General features: G+C 32.6%; 1 long non-coding RNA gene across 1 annotated transcript in view; it reads left to right on the top strand.

The window, feature by feature from the left end:
* Nucleotides 1–1,091, top strand: part of LOC106689578 (uncharacterized) — a 9,519-nt gene extending 8,428 nt beyond the window's left edge. The window contains exon 3 of the long non-coding RNA XR_001344466.2: nucleotides 960–1,091. This is a non-coding gene — a long non-coding RNA (uncharacterized lncRNA). The remainder of the gene's footprint in view (nucleotides 1–959) is intronic.
* Nucleotides 1,092–14,709: the final 13,618 nt, after the last annotated feature.

The following is a 14,709-nucleotide window of genomic DNA, read 5'->3' on the forward strand; positions in this document are numbered from 1 at the left end:
ACGAACAAACGAAAAACGACAGGACTTTTTGAATGCCCTGGTAAATAGTAACATAGTTATGAAAATATCTAAATTTGAAAATTAATATAAAATTTTGATAAGTTCTTAATTTTCAAATATAATTTTAGATGGACACGTCCGAAATATCGCCCAATAGTTAAATAAAGAAATAACTAGTAATTTTCCTTGAGGGTTTTTCCTCGAAAAAAAAAATATATATGCGTGTGTATAACAAAATGAATCCTTAGACGCAAGTTGATTAAAGAAGATTATTTTGTCTTATATTTTCTTTGACTCGAAGATATCAATTGTAAATTAATAAATATAATTGCTTATTTCTTTAACATTGTAAAATCTTTTATATAAGGCACCTTACACCTTCGTTGTACTTTTAGGTTCATAAAATTAAATTTCGTAAAATTATTACTACAAAATAGATATATAAATCAGCGTATTATTATAAGCTGACAAACGTTTTATTTTTGCATTTATAGTCATATCAAATTAAAAAGTAGGATTACTGAGTTATTTTGATTAATATGAGGATTCTTGTAACTCAGAAAATATTGTCGAAGTTTGGAAAAAGTTGACACAAGAGGGCGACTGCTGGCAGCGATGAGTTGCAAGTAGTTCCGCTATCAACCGAGAGATAGCACTAGCTCCCTTCCATTTCTTTAGTGTCTATACTTCTGATTATTTTTATACAAATATTCTAATTAGAAATAAACTGTTCAGAAACGTCTAGTGAGTATTTGTCATATAAATATGAATTAATCATTTTTGACATAATGTATTCTCATTGCTAGAGATCGTATGTGCATCTCCTTACGAAATCCGAATAGCTGAGGTAGGACAGAAGTAAATATAGTTAAAAAGTACAAATAATAAATCTTATAAGGTACTAAACATTTTTTTTATTAATTTATTAATATTAAAAAAAATGAATTTATAATTTCTAGGTAATATTAGCTGAAATCTCATTATGGAAAAAGAAGTTTTGAGAAATTTTGTTTTTTTCCGGATCACTCTAAAACAGAAAGAAACAATGAATTAGTGAGTGCTTTACTGTGAAAAAAGGAAATAAATTGTGTTGGGTATTACGTTTTACTACCTTTGGTATTTTAAGGTTACCTGTAATGTTTATTTGTTATTTATGAAATATCCATTCTAAATGGTCTATAAAGGGAAAAAATTCATTAACGAAACTGGGATTATATCTTGAATAAATCAGAATTCCTTCAAACTCATTTCTTTTCACTATACTCCATTACGGTCTTAGTGCATTCAAATTATAGTAAATAGTTGTTACACTAAATTTCTCTCTACATTTTTGAGATTATATCATATTTTACTAAAATTTTTATACAGGTAAAATCGCTATTTATAGTATGGAGCTTAAAAAATTATAAGTATATTGTGATCAAATATCCGACTTTTGAAGGGTATATCCTGCTTTGGTTCTTGTCATCCTAGAATTAGTCAAATAAGCCAAAGCTTTGTTATTCACAATCATACGGATTTGAAAATAAAATTTTATCAGTTGTCTGTTTGAATATAATCGTTGTGAATAGATAAATTAAAAAAAAGAAACAGTCAACCTTCAATTTGAAAAGTAGGTCCAAGTATAACTTAACCTAAACAAAATATGAAAGAGATGGTCAGGACAAGTTATGGGACCAAGTTACTAGCTGTTCAAACTAGGTATAATTATTTTTACCAGCTAATACAGGCGTACAACTTATAAAATTTTGTGAATTTTTCTTTGCGTTTATCATGGTAGAAAAAAAAAAAGTGGATCGATGAACAAAACCAAGTGAACATTGAATCTGTATTATAGCGATATATAATTGCATAAAAATTACATATACAGTTTACATAATACAGTTTTACAATTTTTTAGTGTTTAAACTAGACGTTAGCTGAAAAAAAGTCTATGGTTTAGTGTTTTCAACAAGATTTTAGCTGAGAAAAAGGTCTATGTTTAAAAAAGATGCTAGCTGAGAAAAATGCTTATGGTTTAGTGTTTAAACAAGATTTTAGCTGAGAAAAATGTCTATGGTTTAATGTTTTCAACAAGATTTTAGCTGAGAAAAATTTATATAATTTAGACTTTAAAAAAGATGCTAGCTGAGAAAAATGTTTATGGTTTAGTGTTTAAACAAGATGTTAGGTGAAAAATATGTTTCCAAGTTGGAAGTATTCATTAGGAATTGAAACACTCCTTTTCTAATATGACTTCAGAGAACTTCAAATTTACCTATTTTTTTAAACTGGATAATAGATATGTTTTGAAATTGGTAAAAGTTTTAATCCATTTAAAAAAATTTCTATTTGCACTATTACAAAATAAATATATAAATAAAAATTTGAGTTTGTTATATATGCTACATCTTGTATCTGTACTCCATTTCATAAATTAAATCTGGCCACCCTGCTCCTTACATGATAACTATGGAAGGCAGAAAAGAAAAAAATACTTAAATATATCATCAACAATTCATTTAACACATTATTAATTAATATATTCAATACCATTGTCAAATCAATTAATTAGGTTTTTGGTGAATGATTCAACTACAAAATTGTTATTGGTAAAATTATCTTTTGACCATCTCTAGAATCTGAAAGCTAAAAATTAGCCATCAGTATATGCGTCAGTGGATTGGAAATAAATTAAATAAGTTTTATTTCGATACTGGTTAATAACAAAACAAATAAAACTTGCTGGTAAAAGGTTGGTCCAAACTTGTTAAGCATCCTAAATGCTTTAGAACGTACTATTTTTTCCAATAATAATATAATAATATAATTTTAATAATGTAAAATTAAAAAAAAAAAAAACTTGATAAAACAATTTAAATGTTTAAATTAAAAGATTATTTTACGTAGTGTTTTCATATTTATGGGCTGGTATAGCATGGAGTATATAATTGAAATATTATTTATTTTATAAAATACTATTTTGTCATTGTATAAAATAAGATACACATGCAAACATACACACGCCATGTTCAGTGAAAAAATTCATATGAGATCTAGAGCACTAACCACCTCTAAGGAAAAAACACCTATAATATAGATATTACAGTTGATCTTGAATCCGAGAGAATAACTAAGATTAAGTAAGATCTAAGAATTTCAATGATTGATTAATTGCTAATCACATAAGCTATAAATTGTGGAACTGAGTCTGGGAGAGCACATAAACCACTTCCCCATGACGGCAGCCCCCGTCTCTTCTTCCAATTTAGACTCATGAATGCGAAAATAAAATATCTAATATGTTCACTCACACGTTATCCTTTAGGTGCGAACCCCAATACAATCTTTACTTTGAATTACTGATATATGGACTATATTCTAAGGGGAAATATTGCTTTCATGCAAAATATCGAATTACTGACGGAAATACGGACAGCCAAACATTTTACAGTCTTGTTGAAAAACGAAAAGTCGTACGAAACTGTAAGGATTGCCTTTTTATTTTTTGTGTTATGATCTCATCTCGTGAGATTGTGATACGTCGTACATCGACCAACCTACTCGTTATAATAAAGGCTAGCACGGAGGGCGGGAGTATGTTTATGTTCTCATGAAAGAATTCGATAATTAAATAAAGAAGAAAAGTGTTTTCCCACTATCCACTTGGAAAGATTGAAGATCACAAATAGTCGAGACCGCCCGATGCCTTCTGATCCTATTCCTTAGTTAACTGATTTGTTATCTTTTTGTGAAGGTGTAATATTCTAGGAAGCGTCTAAGTTCTTATCATATCAACAGAAAAAATAATACTTCGATCAAAATCGATGGATCGATATAAAATATGAAAGAATTAGATAATTATTGTATAGTTATGACAACAGTCGTATGTTATTTAAACTTAGCTGTATATGAAACATATTGATTAGGAAAGCATCGAGATTCTAAATATTATATCAATAACTGTTTTGAAATGTACAAGATTTATTTTCATCTCAAATTAGTGTGATAAGTGAAACTTGATGCGCACGCAATTTTCAAGTTTTTTCTTCCTGACAACCAAAGAGAGGGAAGCTTTGTATTGATGAATGAAATAAAAAAAAATGTTGTGTGGTACGCGCATCTTTCTTCATTCGTCTCATGTTTTTGTTTTCGTAGATTAGTGGGCACATGTTAAAGTTATCACTGTTTCGAAAAAAAACAAAAAAAAAAAAAATCTAAAGACTAATTTTAAATCAAAAATTGTTTATTTTATTTTTTTTATGAAGTTTTGAACACAAATTTTGTTCGTGCCGATAGTACAACAGTTAAAAAAAAACTGTTATGCAATCGGAAAAGACGGGGTTGTCTCGGTTTTTCCGAGAATTGGAAATTTTTATTTTTGTCCCTATTATTTATTAGTAAAGTTCTTTAATATTGTCTATTTATCTATTTATTATTGCTAACACCGGGAACTGTTTATTTTTTTTTTAAATAAACAAAATCAATGCTACTTTACAGATTTTTTAAAAATTCGTTATTTAATTGCTGTCAGATTATTTCAATGAGGATAAAACCTAGCTTATGTTAACAGACCATTTACTTCTACATTGCCATTAGCGAGTTTAATCAACATCGTTAGAGTCATTTTAGTTAAAATCGAAAAAAAAAATTGCCAAAAATGGATTTCATAAATTGCAACTCTGCTTAATCGAATTTATTCGACTTTTCGTTTTGAACTCGGAGAGACACACACGAATTCAAAATTTTACACGATTACAATTGTTTCCCTTTCTCTATATAAAATCTATAGATCTGATTTTAATGAAATTTCAGTAATTGTGCTTATAAGTATCTAGTTGGTCTTATATAGATTTTTGTTTTCAGATTCTATCCCCTACTTTCGCATGCGCATGCATGATTGCATTTTCATTTAGTACACATATATTTGAAAAAATGATCGTTTGGAAAGTAGGAAGTTGAGGGTTAAGTATGACTTAAGGGCCAAAAAGATATCAAAACCATAGAATTGTACATTAAATCGAATGAACAATTAGTAAAAGCATTGACGTTCCTGCATAATTTTTGTTTCTACTTTTCTTTGTCTGAGTAGTTTTGTCCATTTGAAATACTTTTTTTTCTGCTAACGTTTAGAAGACATATTTACCACGATTGCAAAATTCCAATTGACTATACAGTGATTTGAACAGTCATAAAACATATTTCAATATCGATAGCTGTCAAGGAGAGATATAAACAACAAAGATATGTTCCGTAATCCTTGGCTAAGAAGAGGGAATACTGTGGAAGAGGAGAGCATCGGTTGCGCAATCTTACTGTAAATCAGCCATAAAACTGTTAGAGACCGATTATGTTGTTTTATCACCGCCAATAGAGTTCTTAACGTCCACCCAGTTTGCATAATACCTGTGAAGAACATTTCTTAGTCCACGCCACTCCTTTGTGATAGTGTTATTCTTGTTCTTACGGTTTCTTGGGAGATTCGACAAATATTCTCCGAAGTACTTCGTAAAACGAAATCTGAGGTATCAACCAATTGCTTTCACAATGCTTAATTTCCTTTATGAAAAATATAAAATAGAAGTTATTCTAACAAATGGGTTATCGGTTGGTATAATCCCTTTTATCTTTTATTTTATTTATTATAAATAAATACTTTATTTAAGTCAAGACTGCAGTCCTGATGATGCTCAGTATCGTGTATAGCCAATGGAGCTGACTTTTATTTCGTAGGATATTGACGAGGGGGTGTCATCTTGTTTGGTGACAAACCTAATTGAAGATAAGAGGTACACTACATCGAAATACCTTGACAATTCATTGGGTAAAGGTAGCTGGTTAGGGAAAAAATAGATAGAATGAGTTTTACTGGAACTAACAGTAAATCCTTGTAGGACTGAAACTTCGCTCCGTGAAGGGTGTGACAAGTTCTACAACTAGCTTTAGGTCCTTGAAGAAAGGAATCTCCAAGAATCGGTGAGGAACCAGCTTACAGTCGTGAAGGGAATGACGAGTCCTATAGGAACTAGCTGAAGGTCCTTATGAAAGAAAGAAAAGGTTATAGCATTGAAGAGACATCCAGAGAAGGGAGAGTGAAATCAAAGTCCAACACTCATTTCCAAAAATAGTTCTAGAATGTACTGATTCACTATGTACATTGTTACATATTGCCTCCTAAGGAAGAGTAATCCGAGAAGGGAATATCCATACTTAAGTTTGACAATTTTGTGCTTAGCCAACTCTCTATAAACGTCATCGAGAGATACTATGTGTAAGACGATAGCTTTTAGTGGATCAGAAGATTCTATTATAATCTTTATTGATTATAATAAAGATTTAGGATTTAAGATTAAGATATGATCCTGAATGAGCCTTCAGATTGCTAGTGAGGTTCGAGATGAAAGCATCTACAAACCTGCCTGATAATGGGTATGCGAATTCACTGAAAGCTGCTGGATAAAACGAAACCCTTTAAATAAAATTCAAGGAGAAAGGGAAACGCCATGGGACGCGATGAAGGAGCAACTCAAAAAAGCATTTGGAGGGGACAGGTAATCCCTCGAAGAAGTTACTCGGGAAACATGGAAATCGTGGCAGTCTAGCGGGCAGTATGCTAGAGGAGTCTTAGCACGGTTGAACAGGAAAAGAAAGACGTTCAATTCAGGAAGACATTGATTGTGGAAGAATTACGCGGCTGGATGGGATTTTCGACCATAATTCTTAATGTGCTACTAGAAACAAAGAAAGAGGTGAGAGAGACGGATTACGTAGACAACATATTCATAATGTGTGCCCAAGAGATGATAGACGCTAGTACGCCGGAGGAGGAGTCCTGAATGGAAGTTGAAGATCCCAGATGGATGAGAGTCAAGAGATCAACCCTGATCTTTCCGTTCCCTAGGAGAGATCTGAGGTTATCTTTCACGTAATTTGTTGTTCACTATTACCTTATTAAGCCAATTCTGCTACTCTCTCTACACTACAGGGCCCACTCAGAATAACCAAATGGCATAGACATGACTGGACTAGTACCCTCTTTCCAACTCTCTGTTCCCTGAATGCCTGTCGGTCCACGATGATGTTGGTGCTCCCCATGTCGGTACACCTCCAAATGCTTCATCTGCTTTTCTTTCCTCGTCTAGGAGGCTACTCCGTCTGTCTCTGAAGTGTCCGGTGTTTCTAAAGACTCTTCTGTCTCACATGCCTTGTGAATTGACTATTATTGCCCTATCATTCAGGCACCTGATCCTTGCCTGTGATATAAATAGTGACATTGTCTCCCCATAGGGATACATATATCCCGCTATTCCACACTAGAAACACCGCGTACGAGTGCATTGTACCACTAGATATCCACTGGCATATAATGGCATTTGCGATCTTCTTGACGGCCAATACTTCTATGTTTTGCTTTCCCTGGTTTCTTATCGGTGTTACTTGATCTCTTTAAGACTTTTTCCCAACACTCATTTCTTCTCTTGGGAGTAGGTGTGGTACCAGGGCGGTTATTTGAGACTCTCATTCATCTGGGTTCTTTAACTTCCATTCGAGACTCCTCTTCCGGTGCGCTCACGTCCATCATCTCTTGGGTACACACTATGAATATGTTGTCTTTACGTAATCCGTCTCCCTTACCTCTTTCTTTGTTTCTAGTAGCACTTTAAGAATTATGGTCAAAAATCCCGTCCGACCGCGTAATTCTTCCACAACCTATGTCTCCCTAAATTGAACGTCTTTGTCATCCTGGTCAACTACACCAGGAATCCTCTAGCATACTACCCAATAGCCTGCCTAGATACCCATGTTTCCCGAGTATCTTCTTCGGGGGATTATCTATCCCCTCCAAATGATTTTTTTAGTCGCTCCTTCACCGCTTCCCACGACGTTTCCCCATCTCCTTGAATTTGATTTAAGAAATTTCGTTTTATACTATACCACTGCATCTTTCAATGAATTTGCATCCCCACCTCCTTGTCGGTTTTTGGATGCTTTCGTCTCGATCCTCACATGCAATCTGAGGGCCCATTAAGGATTATAATTATTAGGGTGCACATCGTGACTATGAGATCATTAAAACATCCAAAAATCGCAGAAAGATTTAAGCTACCTCTGGCAGTAATCTGGAGTATCTTCGCTGACTGTTGGCCATATCAGCTGACATGATATGTATAGAGGACAGGAACCAATAAGGGCAGTTCTTCATCTGAACTTATATCCGTCATTCCGCATTCCTTTTTTTTTTATTCATTTTGCTCTCGTCTTTCCCTTGCATATATATTACTTAAGCGTTTTCGAGAGCAAAATGCAAGAGAAAAAGAGATGAGGAAGGATAAACACAAGTTCAGATGAAAGACTGCCTTTATTGGTCCCTGTCCTATAAATATATCACAATATCAGCTAATGTGACCCTCAACTGAAATTTCTCAGCTGATAAAGCGTAATCTACCTCCCCTCCGCCCTCTCCCTGGAGATGAAATAAAATTAAAATATATATTATAATACATATACATATATATTTTAAATGATATACTTTAGTATAATACCTTGTTGATGATAATATTTGCACTTGAATACTACGAACCTGCATTCACAATTTATAATTTTATTACAACTATGTATTTATTCCTTTTTTTACCAGTCTTTAATTAGAAATTCGGTACCATCCTCTTATCTACTAACCCTTAAGCTCACATCAGTGGTCCAGAGTATAGTCACCTCTCTACTGGAGGTGACTATTTCGGTGCTGGAGAAAGCTGTAAGTGACCCGTTGTTAATAGCCTTGTGGACCGTTATAGCTACACGGACAGAATTTTAACCCCCTCCCTCCTTTACCCGAAGACACACATACACATAAACATAAGTCCTTTATGTAAGCTGGGTATTACCTACACGTGACACTAGTCCCGAGTGTCCTGCAGCGGTGCTGAGTACTGTTACTAACTAGCTTCGGAATAAGAGTTGTCTAGCTCAGTCTGTATATTCTAATTTTACGTTTCATAATATAGGTAACTCTAAATAATTATTATTATTTGAAATACGGTATTAGTAATCAGGCGGTCGGTGAGGCATTAAACATTAATACGAAAAATAGAAGAAAAACTATTTATTTAATGCTGACGCTTCTGCGCACATTTATTTGTATTACATATAATTATATTGCTGGGTTAAAGCAGAGTTAAGTATGCGAAATAAACCTCGGTTTAAGAAACAGATTGTTTTACTAAAATTATTTTGATTCTTCAAGTCCAAACTTTGTGGTGGTGAACCAATTTGGCATTGATATAAGATTTGATTAAAGGTAATCGTCAAGTAAAATATTCTAAATTAAACTTCTCGTTTGAACAGCAGAAAATGACTTACATCATTCTAGAATTCAAATACGTTTGAGGTTGATGACATATTTAAGAACAGCCAATGTATAAGCGAGGTTGTGCTTTAGTTAACTTTTCTTCTTACAGTTCAGCCCTTCAGATGGTATTTCTTGACTTACTCCAGAAATGTTGAAAATTTCCATACCTTTTTGATTTTAAATCCCTCATATAATTTCTTTACAGTTGTTATATATTTAGTTTTATGTAACCGATATTTTAAACATTTAATCATCCACATGTTAATCTTACTGCATTCTATTTATGTGTTAACTTGACTTTTACGGTTTTATTCTATTTAGTCTTAATTGATTTCTTTATTTAGTGTGGGTTTATTTTCAATATTTAGTTCATACCATTCGTTTATTTATTATTTTATTCATATATTACAATCTTTTTTTATCTTTCATTATGTTTAGTTTTAATATTTTTTAATTATTAATATTTTCATATTAATTGGATAATTTTTTTGAACCTATCAAGAAACCTTGATATATTAGCCATATCGTCGGCATTCAATATTATTTTTTCATATTTTTGTCTTCAGATCGAGAGTGGAAATATTGTGCATAGTAGTGCAAATATGATTATCGCTTTTATTATATTTGTTCAAAATTTTACATATTTCATTTTCTCCTTATTAGTTCATGTACATAGTTTGACTATGTTTGTGTTATTTATCTTTTATTTATTTTTTTTTGTTATATATTTATTTTATTTTTAATATTTTATAATTTTAGTATGAACGAGATCATTTATCACTATTACTTATAACCGAAGTTGTGGCAGAATGTAGTACTTGTCAATAAATAAATATTATTATAAAAATAAAATTCACATCAAATGGCTACAAAATTATCTAATTTACAATCCTGCAATTTAGAATTAGCTAATGTGAGTAGTTTTTAAAGTATGCCTTATATTTTCTGAGCGAAATCGAAATATTGTTTCAAGGGCGTTGCTCTGGGTGTATACTGTCCCCTCCTTGGCAATGGTCCCTCGAACCATATAAATCCTGAATATTTAGTTGAAATTAGTATTTAATGGTATTTGAATTTCCAATACTATAATTAGTTAACATTGAAAGAAATGGTTTGCTTGCTGTTTTCGTTTGAGTGCTATTTTACATAAAATACAAATAAAAAATTCAATATATTTAAAAGTTTTTAATCTTAAATAAACTTAAGGTTTCAATACATCTTTTTCGCCTTGAGTTTTTTTTTTTTTTTTTATATTATACCGAGAATACTGCAGGTGTAGTCTAACATATATTCCACATAAAAGAGACTCCCATAGCAAGATAAAGACTCACGTATGTGAAATCTACCGCCATTAGAAGATATCATTGTCCCCTTCGAAGAATGCTTTAAGATTGGCATCCTCTGAAGACAGCTGGGACTTAAAGAAGACGGAAGCATGCTCGGGCATAGCCATCCCTTGAAAGTGTGTCACAAGTGCAGCAGATAACGTTGTGAGAGTGCGGAGACAATGGAGTTTGTTATTGCTTTGGCTCGGCCTCGTCTCATTGTCCTCGCCAGCTGGCTTCGGCTATGCTCCATGTCATAGCCTACAGTTAGCTGATACACCTGCGGGCACAATATCAGGGATTATGTTCCAACCAGCCAATGAAAAACGTTGCCATCGATTCCTGTTATCGTGTATATATAACCAACTCGCACCTTCTCACATCTAATGAGTCTTTTTCACATTTTTATTTTACAATAAGTCTGTTGGCCACTGCCGTTTCAACCTTCTAGGTGGGCTGTAGGGATGGGTAGAACTAGATAAGGTTTGAACCAAAGCATTAGGATGGTGGCAAAGGTTTATGTAGAAGGGAGGATTTGGGAAAGGTTCTAACACCGAATAAAGTTTTGAATAAACTGCCATTCTATGATGGGTGGTGCTAGAAACTGTGTTTATTATTTATCTATGTATTTAAACTATATATTTCAACCGATTCCATATTTTTTTTCTCTAAATTAAAAGCTATATAACACATTATCATTAGAACATGGACCTGCCGTGCTTCCTTTAATCCCAACACTTGGGCTGCTGATTCCACCAGTGATCCTGGACGTTTATTTAGAACAAGTACCTGATTTTTTAGAATGGTCTAGGAAGGACCCTTCACCTGAGGTGGAAATTCCTACCTTGAGTTGGAAAATACTAATTTTTAATATTCCGAATATATAACTTATTTCCCTTTTCAAACTATTGTTCAAAATATATAGCATTTAAATGAACAATTATGTCATATGGTATAATTTATTTTAGTGATTGATAAAGAACAAATAAGAAACGAGGATGCATATTTTTTATTTAAATTGGTCAACTATCAAAGTTATCCAATGAACAAAGAGTTCTTCAAGGCTTCATTTTGGAACCTCTTTTATATTGAATGCTCTTAGACGACTTATCGACCGACTATACTACCTTTTTTACTTCAATTTTCACTGAAGACCTAATAGACGTTTCATAAACATTTTAACAAAATTTCAATAGCTGAAGCATATCTCTATACAGATTTTCGTCTGATTTGTTCGTGATAAACTTACTACAAAATTTGTCTTCCATCGAGCTGAAAACACTAATTTGGTTTCGAGACATAGAATGTTCACCTGTTAGTCGTGGACAAGAGCTATTATGCACAATTTTATCAGTGGTAACTCTTGCTATGTATGCTATGGTGATTTACTTGGGATGCCAGGATAATCGCTGAAGGGAATTATCCAAAAATAAGTTAATTAATTAATTATATATTGGATCCTAAAAATTATTATTATGATTGGATTATTTTCCAAAGGCTATTTGTGTGTTTTACTAATTAAACCAGTTTACCAATTAAATACCTTTATATTTATAAAATGTTATTACCATTAATTATATAGTATAATAAAGGGTGGTATATTGGGTTATATAATAGTATATAAACTCCATAAAGAGATTAACTATTTATTTACAATTTATTACTATGATTAAAATGGTTGTAATGATTCAGATGAAGGTTGCCATAAAATATAGATTATTACATTATTACTTATTGGTTAATTTATACTTATAGCTGCTGATGTCGTGGGATGTAGTGCCGTAGGTGTCGTCTTGTTCATAAGGGATGTCCAGGTCTCGTGGCCCTTCTCACGACTTTTCTGGTCGAAGTGCATCTTCTAAGCCTGCCTCATGACTGTTTCCGTCTAAGCGTTCCTGTTGACTGTCCTCTTCCTAATCTAGATTTCCTCTGTATTTTCTCCCACTTCCCTTTTAGGGCATTACCTTATTTTTGAATTTCCTTTCTCATTGGCCATCGATGACCGAACCCTCGCGAGGTAGGCGTCCCCCTCCTCAGTTTGACATGTCCAGGAAGGGCCTGCACCTGCTTAATTTGATTCCTCTGGGACTCTGGTAATGTGACAAACTTAACACTGATGTTTTCATATCCGGGGACATCCTAAAAGCTTCGCAGAACGATACCCTGAACAGGTATAGGGGCAGATGACGAAGCACCTTAATAATACCCAGGATTGTCAAAAGGTCAATACATAGTTTAAATTAGCACTCTACAGATGAAAAAATTTCATTCATATACTCTTTCTTAAAATAAATTGAAATAATCCAATTGGTTTTATAAACCTATCGTTTCTTAATTTATTCGTTGATGCCTAGCGGCAGTACCTATGTTTATGGAAAGTCAAATTTGACTGACATAAAATCAGGTACATGCTCGTGACTCCCGAGATGACTATAGCCCATCTATTCAATTCTCTGAAATGATAAAAAAAAATTAAAGACCACTGTTTGATCCATCTTCTTCTCTTTTACAGAATCAGTGGACGCTCGTGGCTAAAATTTGGGAGGTTACCTGTTTAAAAAAATTATGTATTTTTTTCTAATATTGTATAAAAAGAAAATTCATTGAGGAAATTGATAAAATCCTTAAAGAACGTTCTGTTATATAATCGTTGTTCTTATCGTTTTCTTATTCACAAAAATATGATAACTACTAATATATTTATTGTTTGACTTTAGTTTGGTGAAATATTCGAATATTTCACCAACTTTTTTCTTAGTTCTAACTTTCTCATGGAAAGACAGCAGTGAAAAGTTAAGTTTATTAAGTTCACTTACAGCCATAGAACTTAACTGTTGTGCAAGTACATGTTAACGATTTCAGTAAAAAAAAATAAAAAAAATTGTATATAAATAAATAAAAATGAAATATATGAAAGAAAAATAATTTAATTCTACACTACGAAAGAATACAGTATCCAGTTTTCAGCTCCAGCCTAACGTTCTTTTCATTGCACACAGTAGCCGAAAACTGAAACTGTGAAGATTATAGTTTTATAATATGATTTATGCTGTATCCTATCTTAAACGGCAATACTAAACTAAAACCAGAAACAACTGTTCTTATATTTAAAACAATTCTCTGGCCACTGCTGACGTACGGCTGTGAAGTCTTGGGAGCGGCATCCTTCACGAAAAGGAAAAAAACTACAATCTTTTCAAAATAAAGTCGTAAGAATCGCAGTTAATGCTCCTTGATTCATAAGAAATAGCCAATTGCATAGTGAATTACAAATGGAGTCAATAGATGATTATATCAAAAAACGGTTCAAAAGTGGACAAGTGCCATAAGGGGAAACAGAAGAGAAGAAGTGGTTGTAGCAAGAGTAAGAATAGGACATTCCAAATTAACTCACCTTCACTTAATCACAAAAGAGGACCAGCCTATATGCCAAACCTGTCATTCCCCATTATCAATAAAGCATATAATTGAAGAATGCCCATCATTTCGTCAAGCCTTCGAAAATAATGAAATTCCACGAACAAGAGAATTGGCCCTTAAAGACTCGGAAGAATCCATAGACAAAATAATAAAATTTCTCAAAGAAACACAACTTTATACTAAAATATAATCCACCAATACCGACCAGTGTAAAAAGGAAATAGTCTACATTCAACTATAAGTCAAGAAGATAGATGAAGTAAAAAGGGTGTAATAACCTAGATGTTGATCGCCCTGAATAAAAATCTAATCTAATCTAATCTAAAAAAACGGTTCATGCCACCAGACTGCTGCAGGACATTCTGTTATAAATTTTAATAAATATAAAATTAATTCATAGTCAAACTACCTCTATTTTACTTTTTATTATTACTCATTTTATTTATTCATTATTATTATTTTTGTTTTTTCTATTTTCTTCTCTCGTCCCATTTTCAAATTAACCTGTTTCTTTTTACTATTAGAGGGCAATTGTTTGTTTTATTTAAGTGTACCAATATCATTATTTTTTGTTATTAATTTTACTTTCCTCTTTTATTAAGAAGCATTAATCTTATCTATTTTTCTTCTTCTTTT

The sequence above is a fragment of the Halyomorpha halys genome, unplaced genomic scaffold (genome assembly GCF_000696795.3).
Source record: "Halyomorpha halys isolate HHAL.00 unplaced genomic scaffold, Hhal_1.1 Scaffold1399.1, whole genome shotgun sequence".
NCBI lineage: Eukaryota > Metazoa > Arthropoda > Insecta > Hemiptera > Pentatomidae > Halyomorpha > Halyomorpha halys.